The 17,135-nt window shown below is 42.5% G+C and overlaps 1 protein-coding gene across 19 annotated transcripts in view; it reads left to right on the forward strand.

Annotated features, from left to right (window-relative positions):
- Positions 1 to 17,135, forward strand: part of LOC147012133 (neurexin-1-like) — a 1,392,023-nt gene that overhangs the window by 876,566 nt on the left and 498,322 nt on the right. The gene's annotated exons all lie outside the window — the stretch shown is intronic.

Below are 17,135 nucleotides of genomic sequence, written 5' to 3' on the forward strand. Positions count from 1 at the left end.
ATGCTCTTTGAGATGCGACGATGGAGCAGAATCAGGATTTGTTGGGGGTGATTACGATTTGTACTGAAGAGATTGTGTGACCTGCATGGGACTGCTGGAAGGACTGGAAATATCTGAGCGAACCGGACTAGATTCTGAGTGGTTCTGGTCTGAAGGGTGTAAGCAGGTTTTGGAGGCCTAATGCCAAATTGGTGAGCAGGTTCAGGGCGGTTTGGATTTGCAGGCGAATATCAAGGGGATGGCATTGTGGATTTTGTAATGAATATTTTCTGCTACAATCTCTTTTCTCGCTGTTGGTCTGGCAATGATGATACCACACCTTGAGTTTAAACTCATGAATGGTCGAGGTTCTCTGGATTTTCCACATTCACACTCGAGCCACACTGTGTGACTGCGGTTTGCCAAAGTTAATGCCTTAGATATCTACCATGTGTTCTTCCATCTATATTTGTGGTGTGATAGAATTTCTGTGTATAATGTATGATGCACAAAATTGTGACTGTCCTGCTCTGGAACGAATTTTCTACATGGCATCATTACTCGTCCCCTGATCGTCTCTGCGGATTTGGTTATTGATTTATTGTTCTTATGTTCACTGCATTGAAGTTTTGTGACTATCGCTATGTCATTCCAGATAGAGGACTGATCGACTAAGCAAGCTGACCTGTGATAACATTCATTCAGCTTTGCTTTTTTCCTCCTTTCACATAAGGCTTCCAAGGTCACACTGGACCATTTTCTCTTCCGAGGTTTTGACCTTGGCCATTCCCATTGCAGGTGACTGTTGACGGAAGGAGAAGCTCTCCATGAAATGAGGTTGGACCGGTCAGTTAATTCAGTTTCCATGGCCGAAGTCTTGATGAAAAATCCAGGGACTGGTTCTGTACAGAAGGTCACGGGGCTGGGATGATAAGTTCCGCTCTCCACACAGTTCTCTGACGGATGTGATCGCTGCTGTGTTTTTGCGCTATATTCATTTGAGGGTCTGGCAGGATAGCCTCGAGGTATGTGCACTCACCTCAAAGCTATCTTGCCTGGGTTTAAATCTTGGCCCAGATATAAACTGTCACCCTGGTTTTTGTTGGCAGAATGATCAATGGATTCGCTGTCTGTTGGAAGGACACTAAACTGGGTGTTCTGCCTGCTAGCATTAGTTGGTGGACTTTAAACATACCTCAGTGTCTTTAGTGAAGAGTTGGTAAGTTATCGCCGGCACTCTGAACAAATTAACAAATTTCTGTTTTGATTGAATCGTGGGAAGTCGACAGAAAACTACCCAGGGTAAACCTACCCCTCGCCCAGGCACTACTTCAGCACTCCAACACTCTGTCGAGTATGGTGCATTGATGATGATAACTCATTGTGAATGATTTGTGTGTTCCTGTTTCCTTTAATCTCAAATTCTTTCAAGTATTTTGGAGACTTTTTTTTTCTAAAGTTGAATTTTCCCTTTATTAACGGTCTACTGCTTAAGAGATCGATACAGATGAGATTATAAAGTTTAGAGCAATAGAATATTATTTACAAAAATTTTCAAGGCCCAACATGATGATTATATTGTTCTACATTTGTGAAATAAGTTATCAAGTCCCTTTAAGACTTATTTGGTTTAGATTCGATATTTCATCTTGTGTTATGTTTGCAAAATGCTGTAATTACTTTTCACGTCCCACTTCATCAGAATCATCATTGGTGCATTCAAAATTTGTTAAAACTGCTGTATTTAATGTGGGAAAAATACAACTTTGTAACTTAGAACAGCGAACAATTGCATCTGTGGATTCCAGAAAAAAGAATCTCAACAAACAACTTGTTCTGCCTTTTTCGTACATGTTTAAAAAATAAAAACAAGTGGTGCCAGGCACAACAAATCCCGCCCATTTAAGGCATAAAGTTATTTTGGGGATCAAATTTAAATTGCATACATCCTTAACCCCGATCTTCACAAATATGCATTTTTCATGATGGGATTGTTAGGATTATGAGTCACAAATATAATAAGGTTCACTATAAGCTTAGTTTGAAGTAAATCGGATAATTTTTGACGAAGTTATGAGCAAAAAACGATTTTGACCTTTTCGTGACCTGCCCTTGACCTTTGACCTAATTTGACCCAAAAGTTAATGGGGTTGTCCGAGGTTCATTACCCACCTGTGGATACAATTTGACCGTGTTTGAGCCAGCCGTTTTCCCTTAAAGTTGTATTTTCGTAACCATGTTTTAGTTTTAATGGAAAAATTTGTAATTTTGGGTCATGACCTCCAAAACTTCGGACCCTACCGATCTTCACAAATATGCATTTTTCACTATAGGAATGGGTAGGATTATAAGTGACAAATAGAATAAGGTTCACTATAAGCTTAGTTTGAAGTAAATCAGATCATTTTTGACGAAGTTATGAGTGAAAAACGATTTTGATCTTTTCATGACCTTGACCTTGACCTTTGATCCAATTGGACCCAAAAGTTAATGGGGTCGTCCAAGGTTTATTGCCCACCTGTGGACTAAATTTGATAGTGTTTACTAAAGCTGTTTTGCCGTAAAGTTGCTAACAGACAAACAAACAGACAAAAAACCTGACTATTACAATATCCCGCTCCCTCCCTCCGGGAGGGCATAACAAGCTGGGAGGCGACGATGGTTCACGAACGGCATTTGACGATGTAGATTGTTTCAGAAGTCAAGGATGAGACAATGTGATAATCTTTGACCAAGTTATAAAAATGATCAACATGATGCGGTTCGGGTGACAGGTTATTAGCTGCAAAATGTCGAAAACCCGGTTTCGTTCAACAACTTTCAAAATTTGACCTTTGCATAACCTTTAAAGATCACAAAACAATGTTGTGGACATTAAAATAAGGAAACAGGATACCGTGCTATAGCTTATTGGAGTTAATTCGTCGAAGAAGGTCGAAAACCCGGTTTGATTTCCACAACTTTGAAAATTTGACCTTTGTGGCCTTTAAAGGTCAAAGGTCAAGGATTATGACCTTTGGTGCAAAATTTCCTCTGGAACATTCCAGGAACAATATAACATCATATTGGCTATATGGCATTTCGCACTCCTCGGATTATCCATACTTTGATGAAATCAGCGTAAAAAACAAACTTGAAGGGGGTGCCACGGGCAAGGTGTTCGAGATAGAGCAAAATGGTTTGGAGACTTTAGGTGGGGAATGACCTCAAGATTATGCATAAAAAAGATTGTCATCCTAGCTCTCAAAGTTTGGGCGGTCGTATGACTTTTATGTCAAAATTCGCAATTTTCTATGTTTTTGGCCTTGTGACCTTGACCTTGGGACGAAAATGAAATTTCGGACAACGACAAGTTATAGATCTTTCATTTTCCTATTCAAATACCAAAGAACCCATTCAATTCAGTCAATTCCCAAGGAGAAGATAGATTTTTAATCCGACTACCCCCTAAAAATGGCTATTTTTTGGGCATGGCTCCACCCACAATGGGCGTAGCATGCCCTCATCCAGGAAAACACAACTTGACATTGATATCGAACACCTAACCAAGTTTCATCAAGATCGGATCAAAGTGCACGGAGTTATGCTCTGGACAGACAGACACACAGACACAGACAGATATAACGAATATAGTGGTTATTCTGGCTGGCGCTCGTGAATCAAAAAACAAAAATTACAAGTGGGCGTGGCTCCGCCCACAATGGGCAATCTTTGCTGCGACCCTACTATCTGTCACTGCCCATTTCTTTAAAACCTATCTTCTCCTTCAAAATTGACCGAATCAAACTGAATTTTTTATATGTTGTACATATGGCCAATGCGCACAATTTCTCGAGCGGGAATTTCGATAAAATATCGGGAGAAAAATATGACAAAAACAAAAATTACAAGTGGGCGTGGCTCCACCCACAATTGGCGTGGGACGCCCATCACCAGGAAGACAAAACTAGGCATTGATATCAACATCATATTCAAGTTTCATCCAAATTGGATCACATCCCATGAAGTTGTGCTCTGGACAGACAGACAGACATACATACAGACACACAGACAAAACGAATATAGTGGTCACTCTGGCTGGCGCTCGTGAACCAAAACAAGCGATGAACACACCATAATGTTTGTGCAGCAACTGAAGAATGAGTGGCACGATCCAACCAATCGGGGAACCCTGTGGGAATGAGCCAATCAGCACCTGAGGGCAGGATTACCAATCATTAGTAGCAAAGGCATGGCAAATTGTGAGGGCATGGCAAGTGTTTCACAATCCATCCGATTGGCCGATGGTATGGTCATGAGGATATAAATATGTGCCTCAGAGAGTTTTGCACAAACTACTTGAGATTGCGCCTCGACCTTGGCTCGGATTTGGCCATTACCGCGTACTTGTCTTGTCTGTACCACCACAGACGCTCACAAACAGTAGTGGCCTTGAAAGAGAAAACTTAACTTTTGTGTATTACCGAGGCCAAAGTGGGCTTTCCGACCTGAAGATACTCAGTTCCTTTCGACCTTTGTCGTCAAAGCCGAGCCGAACCCAGGAAGTACTACTGGTGCAGTGCTTGCAGGTGTTTAAGACCTGTCAAATATGATGGCCCACATTCAGTCACTCTGCCCACCTGCAATACAGCCCAAATGCCACACAGCCAACCGGGGACACAACCAATCGGACATGTGACAGATTATGACCTTTCCATTTTTGCGCAAAATCCATAAATATTTAGATTATACAAGTCTGTTGATCAACACGACTCTTGTCAAAATGAAAATGTCCCTTATACTTGAACTTTACAGAAAATGATGCAGTTTTGTCCAAGGTGCTTGTTCTTACAGTAATGTTTTTTAGTGATCACCACATTTTGATGCTGCCATGGATTTACAAAACAAGCCAATTATTGTAATACTGTGTATTCAGACAAATATTGATTGTGGATACATGTCTGTTAGGGATTCTTTGGCCATTGACTTCCTGGATAAATGGCCAATGAATATATACAGCCACTATATATTTTGTCACACAAAGCGTAGACCTTGACAGGATTTCTGAACTTCAGCTTACTTTTGAATGCAGAAAAGGTGGCAAAATATACCTACTGTATGTATGATTGAGACCTGCAAAATGTCAAGTTGATGTTGAGGTTTCCAAATTTTCCCACGATAGATTCTATGGATGCCGTATGTTCATATTCACCTAAAGGAAGCAGTATTAAGGTTTTGGATTCTAATATTGAGGAAGTCAAGCTATAGGTTGAGGAGAACGGCCACCTCTCTATTGCATTGTCAGTAAAAACCCAGTTGATGAAGCCGAGTGCCAATAACCCAGGGAGGATGAACAATCTTCAGGCTGTGATCATTTGCCCCACCCCCCACCTGGTCTGGTTCAAATCTGATGTTGGACCATCATTGTGGTTGACTCTTATTACCTTCCCATGTATGCAACATGATGAAGTTTTTGACCCCATTCATACCCCCCCCTTTTCCCCACCTCCTTATCCCTCCATATTATCAGTCTCTTCGGCCATTTTTGTTGCATTCTGCACTGTGTACATAAACTTAATGAAAGCAACTATTGGGGATGCCTCTTCATGGTGGGTGTACCCCCCAATGCAAGTCGGGGGCTCAAGTCTTCCCCATTCTTCCCAACTGCCCAGATTCGGCAGGACAGCACGGTTACAGTCAGGGTGCCAATTAGTCCCGATGAACTGGCTCTTTCCTTGTCTCTTCTCCATCACCCTCCCCCCCTCTCTCTTTCTCTCTTTCTCTTTCTCACTCTGTCATGGCCCGAACTTCGTGAAAGTGAGGGTACACCATTCTGCATCTGACGGATCTCTTGGTCGCTCCTGGAAAATTGATCGGTTGTCTCCGTGATGCAGGCTTGTTCGAGAGAACTGTCCAGGGCTAAACAACAACAACAACAGCAACAACTTAATGGGACTATTTCTTCTACCCATCACTCGTTTTTGTTTGAAGTGCAGTCCATACATAGTGTTGTGGCACACAAGGCAGAATTTTGGACGAACGGTGAGATTCTGTGAGGTTCCCTCTGAGTGCTTTTCAGAAAACCAATGTCTCGAGCCTCATTGATAATGATTTTTGCTTCTCTCATTAAATATCATCTTATTACAGTTGCTTTTTTCTTCATTAGCTCATCTGCGACAAAGTCGAGAAGAAGGTTTTTTTTTGTGTATACACTGTCCAAGTTCGAATGAGAGCTAAAAATTTAACGGTTCTGATAATCTGGGAGCTAACAGAGATTTGTATTACATCTCGAGTACAAAAGGTTTGAGAGCCAAACTCATCAGAGGGTGGGATGGGGACCTCCGAATGACCATTCTTAAGTTTTCCAATTGGTGCATTAAGTAAGCGGTGCTGCTTGAAGTACCCCCCAAAGTCAGTTTAAATTACATGTTTGAGTACGTCGATTAAAACTGGTGCCAAAAGTTTCATTTTGGCACTGTGATTACAGATGTGTCATTCTAAAGTGACGAATTTGGTGCAAAACGCATTTAAGAATGGCCTAAAGGGGGCGCAATTTTCGCATTTAAATCACATTTTGAGTACATTAATGTAGCCTGGTGTTGGCTCTGGTTAGGGTGGCGGCTTGGGATCCTAGGTTCCAGAGTTCAAGCCCCGTCGGCCGCTGAATTAATACACCAGGGGGTTGACTCAGCCTGTCATCCTTCCGAGGTCGGCGATATGAGTACCAGTTCCAGTGTGTGCACTGGGAGGGGGCACTGCATCAGCGACACATTCACGCTTCAAGAAATGATAGCTACCCCGGCAGCTAAGCTGCCATATGACCACCACCAGTACATTAATGAATCTTTGTGGAAATATTCTTTCGACCTTCCTGATGAAGGATGAGTAGATCTTAAGTGACCCTTCTGCTGCAATATCTATTTAAGAAGGGGTCTCAGGCAAATACCTGTTTCCGGGAAATTAAGATCAATAGAGCGCAGATCATAGAGAAACAAAGATCATTTCATATCGAATATTTGTATTGTTCCTTGTAATTAAACCAGTAAAATTGTAAGGTTCTATCAGATATCAAATTTTGCATTACATTCTGAATTTAAAGAAAATTATGGTAAATGTTCGTTGAAATCCTATTTCTGTTCTCTTGTAACATGGTAAGTACATGTATACTTTTAAGACATGAATGATTTAAAATATATAGAATTCCTTATAATGTGACTGATAGAATAGAAGAACAAAGAAACTCTCAATTGAACTTTTCTATCAACGACGTATATTTCGATGATAAAATCAAGTGTAACAAGTAGATCTGGCATCGATACATAAAAGGAGCATCAGTGATCAGTAAAAGTAATTGGACCTGGCATTTTCCCAAAACAATCAGTGCATGTGGAACAAGCATCATGAATCATGAAAAATTCAACAGTTTTTCTCGTCTAATGTTTCACGCTTTTGGCAAGAGGGCATCCACTAAGTAGCTATTATGGTAAAACATTTGTATTTAATTATATGTTGCAACAGGACACTAACATGCCTATGTTCAAGTGGTTTTGCTCTTTGGAAACCAAACTTTTGTCATGTGGCAACTATGACTACCTTTTGATATCCATATCCATGTCATGCGAAGTTTTCCAATGATATCAATCTATCACTAAAACTTACAAGACAAAACATCAAAACTGCTGATGAGTCACACACATACTGTTAGGCAAAAGTTATATTCCTATACTGTGGATATGTCTATAATCATGAGTTCACCAGTATTTACTAGTATTGGTATACTTATGGTTTCAGCCTGCCTGTCTGTTACAAGATTCTAGTCGTCCTCGTCAGTACTGTCATGTTCATCTTAAGATGCAATTTCCATGTCATCCTCTTCTTCTTTGTCCATTGCTTCTAATTCTTCTGTCTCTGGGATAACGCTTTCGGGAAGTTGCTCCCCTTCAAACAAAACTGGTTTGTAATGGTCATCAACGAACTGCCAGCCATTTTCTACAGTGGGATGCTGCTCTATATGATTTTGATCTGCTTTTGCCCACATGTTGGCAACAAAGGAAGCACGCTTAATGTGAGTATTGAGCTCATCTTCGCAAGGTGGTAGTCCACTTGCATCCATGCCCCTCCAATTGGCTCGTCGGTTTTTCCATTTCCCTTTGGTCCATATGTCTTCATGAACTTCTTGTACCTACACTCATTCAGGCTGGTGTTTGCATTATCCTTAGCTCCATACATTGTGGCTTCTTAAATGGGTTTTGCCCCAAAACGGTCACTTAAGAACTACTGATCCTTCATTACGAATTTTTAGTCCTTTTACCATTTTAGTCCTTTTAAGACCCTTTTGACACTTTAAACCCTATAAACCCCTTAATACCATTAAGACCACTTGACATCCCTTCAACACTTTGGACACTCTCGACCCATTTGACTGCTTAGACCCCTATCTCCTTTTGAGTTTCGACCTTTCGACCCTTTCGATATTTATATCCTTTATACCCCCCATTTAAACTCTTTATACCCTTTTAGACCCTACAGACCATGTAGATCCTTTAGATCCAAGCTTTAGACAACCTTTAAACCCCCCTAAATCCTACTATTGGAACATACCCTTTCAACCTTTAGACCGCATAAACCTTGAGACCCCTTAAGACCTTTAGACCCTTTATAACTTTAGACCTTTTTAGACGAAGACGCTTTTTAGACTTTTTAGACCCTTTCAATATTTAAATCCTTTCGACCCCTTCAGATTCATAAGAGCCTAACTACTATTGGAATGTACCCTTTCAACTCCTTATGTCCCATAGACCTTTAAGATCCCGAAGACCTGTAGACCTTTTTGTCCTTTTAAGACTCTTAACATTTTAGACTTCTTTAGACCCTTACACCGTTTAGACCCTTACACCCTTTAGCCATCTAGACCATTTAAACCACTTAGATCCTTAGACCCTTTGCACTCCTTTAGGGTCTAAAAGGGCTTAAGGGTGCTTTCAATGGACAAAAACTAATGGAAAGTTTTTCATCAATTCAGCTGCCATGAACACCTAATTTTCCATTGAATCAAAGTGAAAATCAACTTTATCACCTATTGCACCCCAACTATGACCACCCTCCATCGGGAGACGAGCGACTGTCCCACTTGGCACTATTCATTTTTATTTTTATTACCTTTCGTGCTTCGTGAAGCACTTTGAAATTTTGCCTCAAAATGAAAAGCATTAAATACTATATGAAACTTATGAATCGATCAAGTGTCTTACTTTATAACCCAGGTGTCTCTCTCTCCCTCTCTCCCTCTCTCCCTCTCTCTCTCCCTCTCTCCCTCTCTCCCTCTCCCTGTCTCTCTCCGTCTCTCTCTCTCACTCTCCCCCTGCTCATCCACCTCTCTCAACCTGCTCATCCACCCCTCTTCCTCTCTCCCCCTGTTCCTCCACCCCTCTCCCTCTCTGCCACTACTCCTCCCACCCCTTTCTCTCCCCTCCCCCTTTTTTCTCTCTCAAATTTGTGTTTGATTTTTCACACATATTTGTCATTTGGACAGGTACAGCTGCAGATCTGGAATACAGCACCGTTATTTGAAATACATTTTTACATTATTTTGGAGAGGGGAGATGGGAAAGGTCAAATCTCCAGAACCTCACAGATTCCTTTTTTTTTCTCCTTTGCAAGATCTGGATTTGAGGCTCATGGAATAGTGAGGTGACAGAGAGTATGAAATGATAGTGGGGCTGTGGGAGAACAGTTGGACACAATAAGCAAGGGAGTTAACTCGCAGGAAAATAAGAGAGAGATGATGGGAGGAAGCACTAGGAAGGGTTAATGGGGGTAATAAAGATTGTCGATAAGGATGGCCGATGAAATGAGATGGCATTACAGAACCTGCTCGAAGCCCTGGTGGGAAGGATGCGATAGAACAGCCTCTGGAAGGCAGTTGCATAGATGGGGGAAATGAGGAACAAAAGAGTTGAGGTGTGCAGTAAGTTTGGATTTGGGGAATCCATCCATGAGGGTGTTACTGGATGAGCATAGAGTGTGTGGTGGAGTTGCTTTGGTGGGGGAAGGTGAGAGGGGTATGGTGTTGTAGGGCTGAGAGTCCGACGAGGTGTTATATCAGGCAGAGTGTTACATTAAGCAGGCTATCCCTTCATTTGTTTGTGAATGTTAGCGATCATCCCTCTGAAACAGAGGAGCAACTGGGCCAGTGTAAATTCTCATGGAATAAACAAAAAGCAGAAGATAAGTGAACGAATAGATTAATTAATGGTGTGTCGATAAACCACAGCCATGATGGCCCAAATGTTTTCCTCTTATATGTAAGTTCCATTGCCTTTTACATTTTATTTTTGTCGACAAGAGTCGAGGCTCATGGAAGAGCGAGTATTGTGCAAACATTGTACAAATATGTAGCTTTTACTTCTCATTCGATATTTTTGGAAGATAATAAAAAAAATTATTGGGGTTCTTGTTCAACGCATCGTTGTATAATTTTATAAATCCAGAAATGCTTTCCTTGTTGCCCTTTGTATTTATACAACGTTTAACCCTCTGCACAACCCCTTTGAAAACTTTAATTATAAGCATATGACTTCATGCTGAAATCGTTTGCAGCCTTTCAATTGCATTTACTGTAAATTACTTTTTTCTGCAAAAGATATTGTGCATGCAATTTGCACAAAGCAAAATGAGTTTGTATTTCTTGCCATAATCATCATTGCGGACTGGATATTCCACTACTTGCATTCAGACCAGTTCAGAGGGTTATTGAGGGGCTTAAATTGAAAGGCAGACAAAAGTACTTTCCTTGTGCACGTTATGTCTTGAAATATCGCCACAGTTTATGCTCAAAAATATATCCAATTTCTTTCTTGCATTTCCATAACTTGACTCAATTTTTTCTTTTTTCTTCACTGACTTTAGCACAAACCACTATAATTCCAATGCTCTAAAAACAGTATATTTGGAATCGTAGGTATCGGCCAAACTGCGAAAAGATTACAGAAAAATATGTCCTGATCCAGTTGAATCAATTATGATTTTGCATTAGAACTGGCCTGAACTCAAAGATTCCTTGAAGTTCTGATGATACTTTTGTAAAAAGCAGTTTCCCATTGCTCAACCCGAACTGATATATATATATATATATATATATATATATATATATATATATATATATATATATATATATATATACACGTATATATTGTTACGGTTGTGGAAATTCGCAAACCACCATTCAGGTCCCGTAGGTGAGATATCTCTGTAAGTACATGTGTAGTTAGCCCAAACCCGTTGTATAGAGGGAATTTATGTGATCCATCTGGGCTGCGACGCTTTGAGTTAGCCATTTCTTTCTGTTCTATCTTTTATTTAAAACAAACAGCATCTCAACAACCACGCCATCCCCACCACAGCGCCAACCACACTACAACCACGCCACCTCCACCATCTACGCTACCACATCTTTGCCACTTGCCATTCAGTAGGCCCTGTGCGGTTACGATCTCCGGGAACAAACAAAAACCAACAACGATGCTCGGGGGTTTTCCCGCATGTTTCTCCCGTCGACATTCTCCGCGCTCGGTGTGGGGGAGGTGCGATCCGAGCAGGGATCAAAGGTCATGTAAAGGAGGGGTCTGATTTTGGGGGAATAATTCCCTGGCTCTGAGCCAAGACTGACGGCCCCGGCCCCCGCACGGCGCGGGGTGGAGGGGGAGCGAGAGGAAACACCCCCTTCGAGAGGCTTCTCCAAGAAGCTTGAAGGGATGCGGGGCTGAAAACGGGGCGGAGCGAAGGGCGGAGCCCCTCGCTACAAAAGGTGGACAGGACGGACCTTGAGTTGTGGTTGGTCGGGTGGTTGGTCGAGGGTTGGTCTTCATGTTGGTCTTCTGGTTCATGGTCGTCTTCTGGTTCGAGTCGCGAACTTGTTGTTCCTGCCTTGCTTCTTTGATCCGTGCGCGAGCGCGGAAAACAGCGCCGAACAAACCCCGTCCGTTTCCCCAAAACCCCGTCCGTACCGTCGAGCAGACCACACGAGCGACATGCAGCACGAGCTCGCGGACCACGCCGGAGGGGCTCGGAGTTGCGGTCGTAAAAGGAGGACTCGACGCGATCAGGGAAGTCGCACTTCCATTTTCTTTTGGGGTTTGGTGTAAATGTCTGTGGGTGGCGCCGTCCGTCAAGTAGTATTGTTTTAAGTGTTGCCGTGTGTTCGCGTATTCGGTCGTAGCCCTGCATTGTTGTTGTTGTTTTAAATTGAAATATGTGCATTTCTGATTCTGTTGGCTGTATATGTGTGCTCTGTGTCTGTGTGAATAAAGTGCTTGTGTGAACTTGTTCCCCGTTTCGCTGCGTCCTTCCCTTTGTTGAATCTCCATCTTGCTTCACGTAACGGGTTCGTTGTGGGCTTAATACGCCCGATAATGAATCGGAACCGTCGAGGCCGACCATAACACCGCTCGGTTATCCCGATAGCACGGAACGGACCGCTTAAGCGGCTCGTGTCCAGAGTCGACCTGCGGCGAAGTGCAATCGCCCGGTTTACCATCCGCGTGGGTACTTAGGTAGGTCGAGTTTGGCGAACAACCCTATCACACGCGGGTGGCCGATTGGCACGATCGTGGTGAGGCCGAAAGGCCCACCCGTGACTAGCTCCCGGCGTTAGTCCGAGAGGGTGACGGCAGAATTGTCCGTCCGGTGGGCGACGTGCCGCGATTCGAGTCACTTGGCCGATCGCGAATTCGCAACAATATTATATATATATATATATATATATATATATATATATATATATATATATATATATATATATATATATATATATATACATACACATATATATATATATATACACATACATACATATATATATATATACACATACATACATATATATATATATATATATATATATATATATATATATATATATATATATATATATATATATATATATATATATATATATATATATATATATATATATATATATATACATACATACATACACATATATATATATATTTAGCCTGGTGTTGGCGCAGTGGTTAGGGCAGCGGCTTGCGATCCAAAAGGTCCTGAGTTCAAGCCCCATTGGTCCACTGAATTAATACACCAGGGGGTTGACTCAGCCTGTCATCCTTCCGAGGTCAGCGAAATGAGTACCAGTATACTGGGCCGGTGTATATCCTGGTTAAAATAGGTATACCATATCCCTGTGTCGTAAGAGGCGACCAGGGTTGCGTCAGGAAGGGCATCCGGCATAAAACATGTGCCAAATCACTATGCGGATCATACGGATGATCAGCTGTGGCGACCCCTATCGGGAGCAGCCAAAAGAAGAAGAAGAAGAAATATATATATATATATATATATATATTGTGACGTCCACGGGACTTGAACAGTCCCGCCAACGTAGAATGAGCCGAAACGATGGAGGCGATTTATTTTTATATAACCCAAAGACGGCGGTTCAAATCGCCCAACCGCAAACGGGACGAGGAAGGTGGCACGAGTCACTTTTCACTGAGTTGATGATGTTTATTCTTTTTACTATTGACCAGAAATAACAAGACTTGGCAAGAAGAGGGATCCGGGGCGATTCGACGGGATGGTGTGGGATCGGGCGTGGGGAAAAACACAAGACAATTCCAATGAATATACAGTTCTCAATCCCTCTAAGGCGCCAAGCAGACACACACACACACACACACACACACACACACACACACACACACACACACACACACACACACACACACACACACACACACACACACACACACACACAACGTAGCTATCTCTGGTGGTCAGGCTGGACCGTGGTGTGGACGCAACTGTCCCTGGATCGGCGCCGGACGAGCCGGCCTTGCTCTCGCCAGGGGGGAGCAGGAGAAACAGCGGTGCTGTCGACCTCCTGGTCCTGGCCCAAGTCCGCTCACAGCCGCCAGGGAACCAGTTCTGGCGCCAAGCCGCGAGCAGGAGAGGGAGGCAGGTCCACCCGCCGCCCGACCCCGCACTCCGAGTCAGCAGAACCCCAGAGCCAACAGAGGTGAGGCACGAGGCTCGGCAAGGCTCCCAGACACGATCAAGAGCACGATTGACTCAGCACAGCAACCAGGACGCTCTCTGCCGCCACAGGTTCCACACCAAAAAAACACGAGCGTTCTGGTTGTAATCTTCTTCTTCTTCTTCTTCTTCCTTTTCGACCCCGAACAGAACCTTTTTATCCTTCGTCCTCGTCACTCCCAATCGAGCCGTTTATTGGCCCACTGCCGTCGCCTTCTGCCAATCGTGATCACGGGGCGGAGCCATCCGCTGAACTGTCCTGTGACGTCACGGCCAGTCTTCAGAGAATACCAAAAGGGGTTTATGCAGACACACTTACCCTATCCCGTGTCCCTATCTAATTACGTGACAATTATCATCTCCCCCCTTGAAGAAATGAACATTTACTAGACAACTTATCACCACTGAATTACTACTTATTACATCGAGATCCTGGTAAACTCGAACAGCATGGCATACCTAATTAAACATCCTAATTACCCTTTGAATGCATACCCCCCCCCCCTCAAACGTAACACTATATATATATATATATTTATATATATATATATATATATATATATATATATATATATATATATATATATATATATATATATATATATATATATATGTGGATCCTCTCTTAGGACAACTGCATCCCATCTTTCCTCTGGAAGGTGGTTTCCAATATTCAACAGCAAGAGGTTGAGGATCAGGGACCTCTTCAACTCCCCGCAAACAGTTTCACCACCGTGTGGTTCTCCATCGCATTTCTTCCGTACTTTCCCTTCATGCCCATTGTTTCTTCCCACCCCCACCCCCCCCCCCCCCCGAGTCAAAGGCTTTCCTCTGGTAATTCATTACTTTATAACATCTCCAGTTTTCAATCGTACGTATACTTCCACTCTGACTGCCACTTGCATATTCACTTTGATGGTGTATATGTCTGTTGTCCTGTTTCCTTCCACCTCATAATTATCAGTCTATTGGCTTTCAACTCTTTGTCTCCGAATGCTGCTATGAGCCTCTGTCTTTGTTGTTCTTCTTCTTGTTGTTGTTGTTGTTGTTGTTGTTGTTTCTTAAGTGATGGATGGCCTGCGGTAATTGCCACAAAGTGTCACATAACCAAGAATCTGCCTTGAAGGAAAACTCCACATATTTCTCTTGATTTGTAAACCAAAGTGCAATTATTTTACAATTCCAAACAATAGGATGGGATTCATACTCTGCACCCATTCCGACCAGAGATGAGTCAAACCATTCCTTCTTACGATGTCTCGTCCGCTGGTACAAAGGACCTAATCAGAGGGAAAGTCCATATTTCCAGCCAAAAGGTGATTATCTGTCCTCTTGGGGACATGTGATGACTCACAGCAGTGCCGGCCATTGATTTTGTGACCTTGTCAAGGGGGAAACATATGCAAAGTGATCTCTACCCAAAATCATGGTGGCTATTAGGGGCTCTGCCAAGGAGAATGGTTTTATTAATATTTTATTAGCATTTTGTGGGCACTCATTATATGGCGTTGAAGTTGTGTGCATTCTGATGAGCTATAAGCAATTGCTCGGTGCAACACACTCATTATAGTGAGGTTGAACATGGAGAGATCCAAGATAAAAATAATGATAATACTTTACTGTGCTGTGATTTATGTATACAGGCACGTATTCACTGAATTCATGTGTTTTAACCTAATCAGGATATCGTGAAAAAAAATCGTGTTTCTTTAGCCGGAGAGCTTGTTTACTTCACTGTTTAGGTGGAACCAGAGAACAGGATGAACTAAATATCCATCATCGAAGTGGTTTCACGGTTCTGATGTTCAATGGAATGAGTTTTACCGAAGCAGAATTATATTCTAAGTATCTTCTTAAATCCGATAGAGCGTGATGAATGGCCTGTCTGTTTTTTTTTGTTTGTTTTTTTTTGCTCATGACAACTCCTCCAGTTTTTCAATATGTAGGAAGCTGGAAGTCCACATGATATGTGTATCGGTATCTCTACAAATGTAGTTTATTGTAGCAAAACCAACTCTACACTCTTTTTTTTGTTTGTTTTTTAATACATGTTCTTGCCTTGTGGAAGAGCTTGGACACAGAACAAATAAGGACACAAAACAACAATGGGAACAGCGGGGCAAAGGGGAAATGCCAATTGCAAGTCAGAGGGAGAAGGTAGATGGAGATGGAGAAACAAGGGATGCAGGTAAGGATGAGAATTCGGGGAGAACTCAAGGGGTGGACAAGATGGATTCATCAGCAAGATTTGGGGAGAGGTGGGGGTGGTTTAATGGGTGTAGAAAAGATCATGGCTCTGGATGGGGGATGACCTGAGATGGTGATGAACAGCTGTCTTGAAGACCCGGAGAGAAGAATGAGATCGAAGAGACTGTGGAAGGTGGTTCCACAGGTGGGGAAAGAGAGGAATAAATGAGTTGAAGTTTGCAGTGGTTCTGGATTTAGGTAGTTTCACTAGGAGGGAGTTGCTGGTGGACTGCGTGTGTCCTGCAGATACTTGGAGGGGGGAACATAGCAGGGAGAGGGCAGAAGGTGCAAGACCAAAAATGAGGCAGAAGATGATAAAGAGACCACTTACTTGTAGGTGATGGCGAAGTGATAGGCCCATAGTCTCGGCTTCATCATGAGAGATTTCACTGATCTTGAAAGCCTTCGTTTCCATGGTGACAAGCTGAGCAAGATGTGAGGCAGGGTAGCCAGCCTAGAGGAGAGAGCAGTCCTCAATCAAGCTGTGGATGAAAGCCTTATCAGTGGATAGGAGCTCAGGTGTGCCAAGGAAGGACTTTGCATGGCAAAGGATACCCAGTTGGCATCTGGCTTTGAAGGCCAACTTTGAAAGGTGGGTTTCCAAAGAGAGATCATGGCTATGAGTGAGACCCAAGAGTTTAAGTGACTGAACCTCTTCAAGATGGTTGTTGAGAAAGTGCACGGCAGGGTTTGTTGAATGGTCCTTTCAGAGAGAGAAATAGAGATAGAGAGACAGAGAGATAAAGAGATAGAGATAAGCAGTGATATGCAGTGTAATTTCTCAGGATTGAAAGACATGTTCCAAGTATTTCACCAGTTTGTGATTTTGTCAATGTCTGAGCAGAGTGAAGAGGCTGCTTCCTGTTTGTCAGAAG

This window comes from Eptatretus burgeri, chromosome 15 (genome assembly GCF_056783735.1).
Source record: "Eptatretus burgeri isolate ZD-2024b chromosome 15, Ebu_testis_v1, whole genome shotgun sequence".
NCBI classification, from domain to species: Eukaryota; Metazoa; Chordata; class Myxini; order Myxiniformes; family Myxinidae; genus Eptatretus; species Eptatretus burgeri.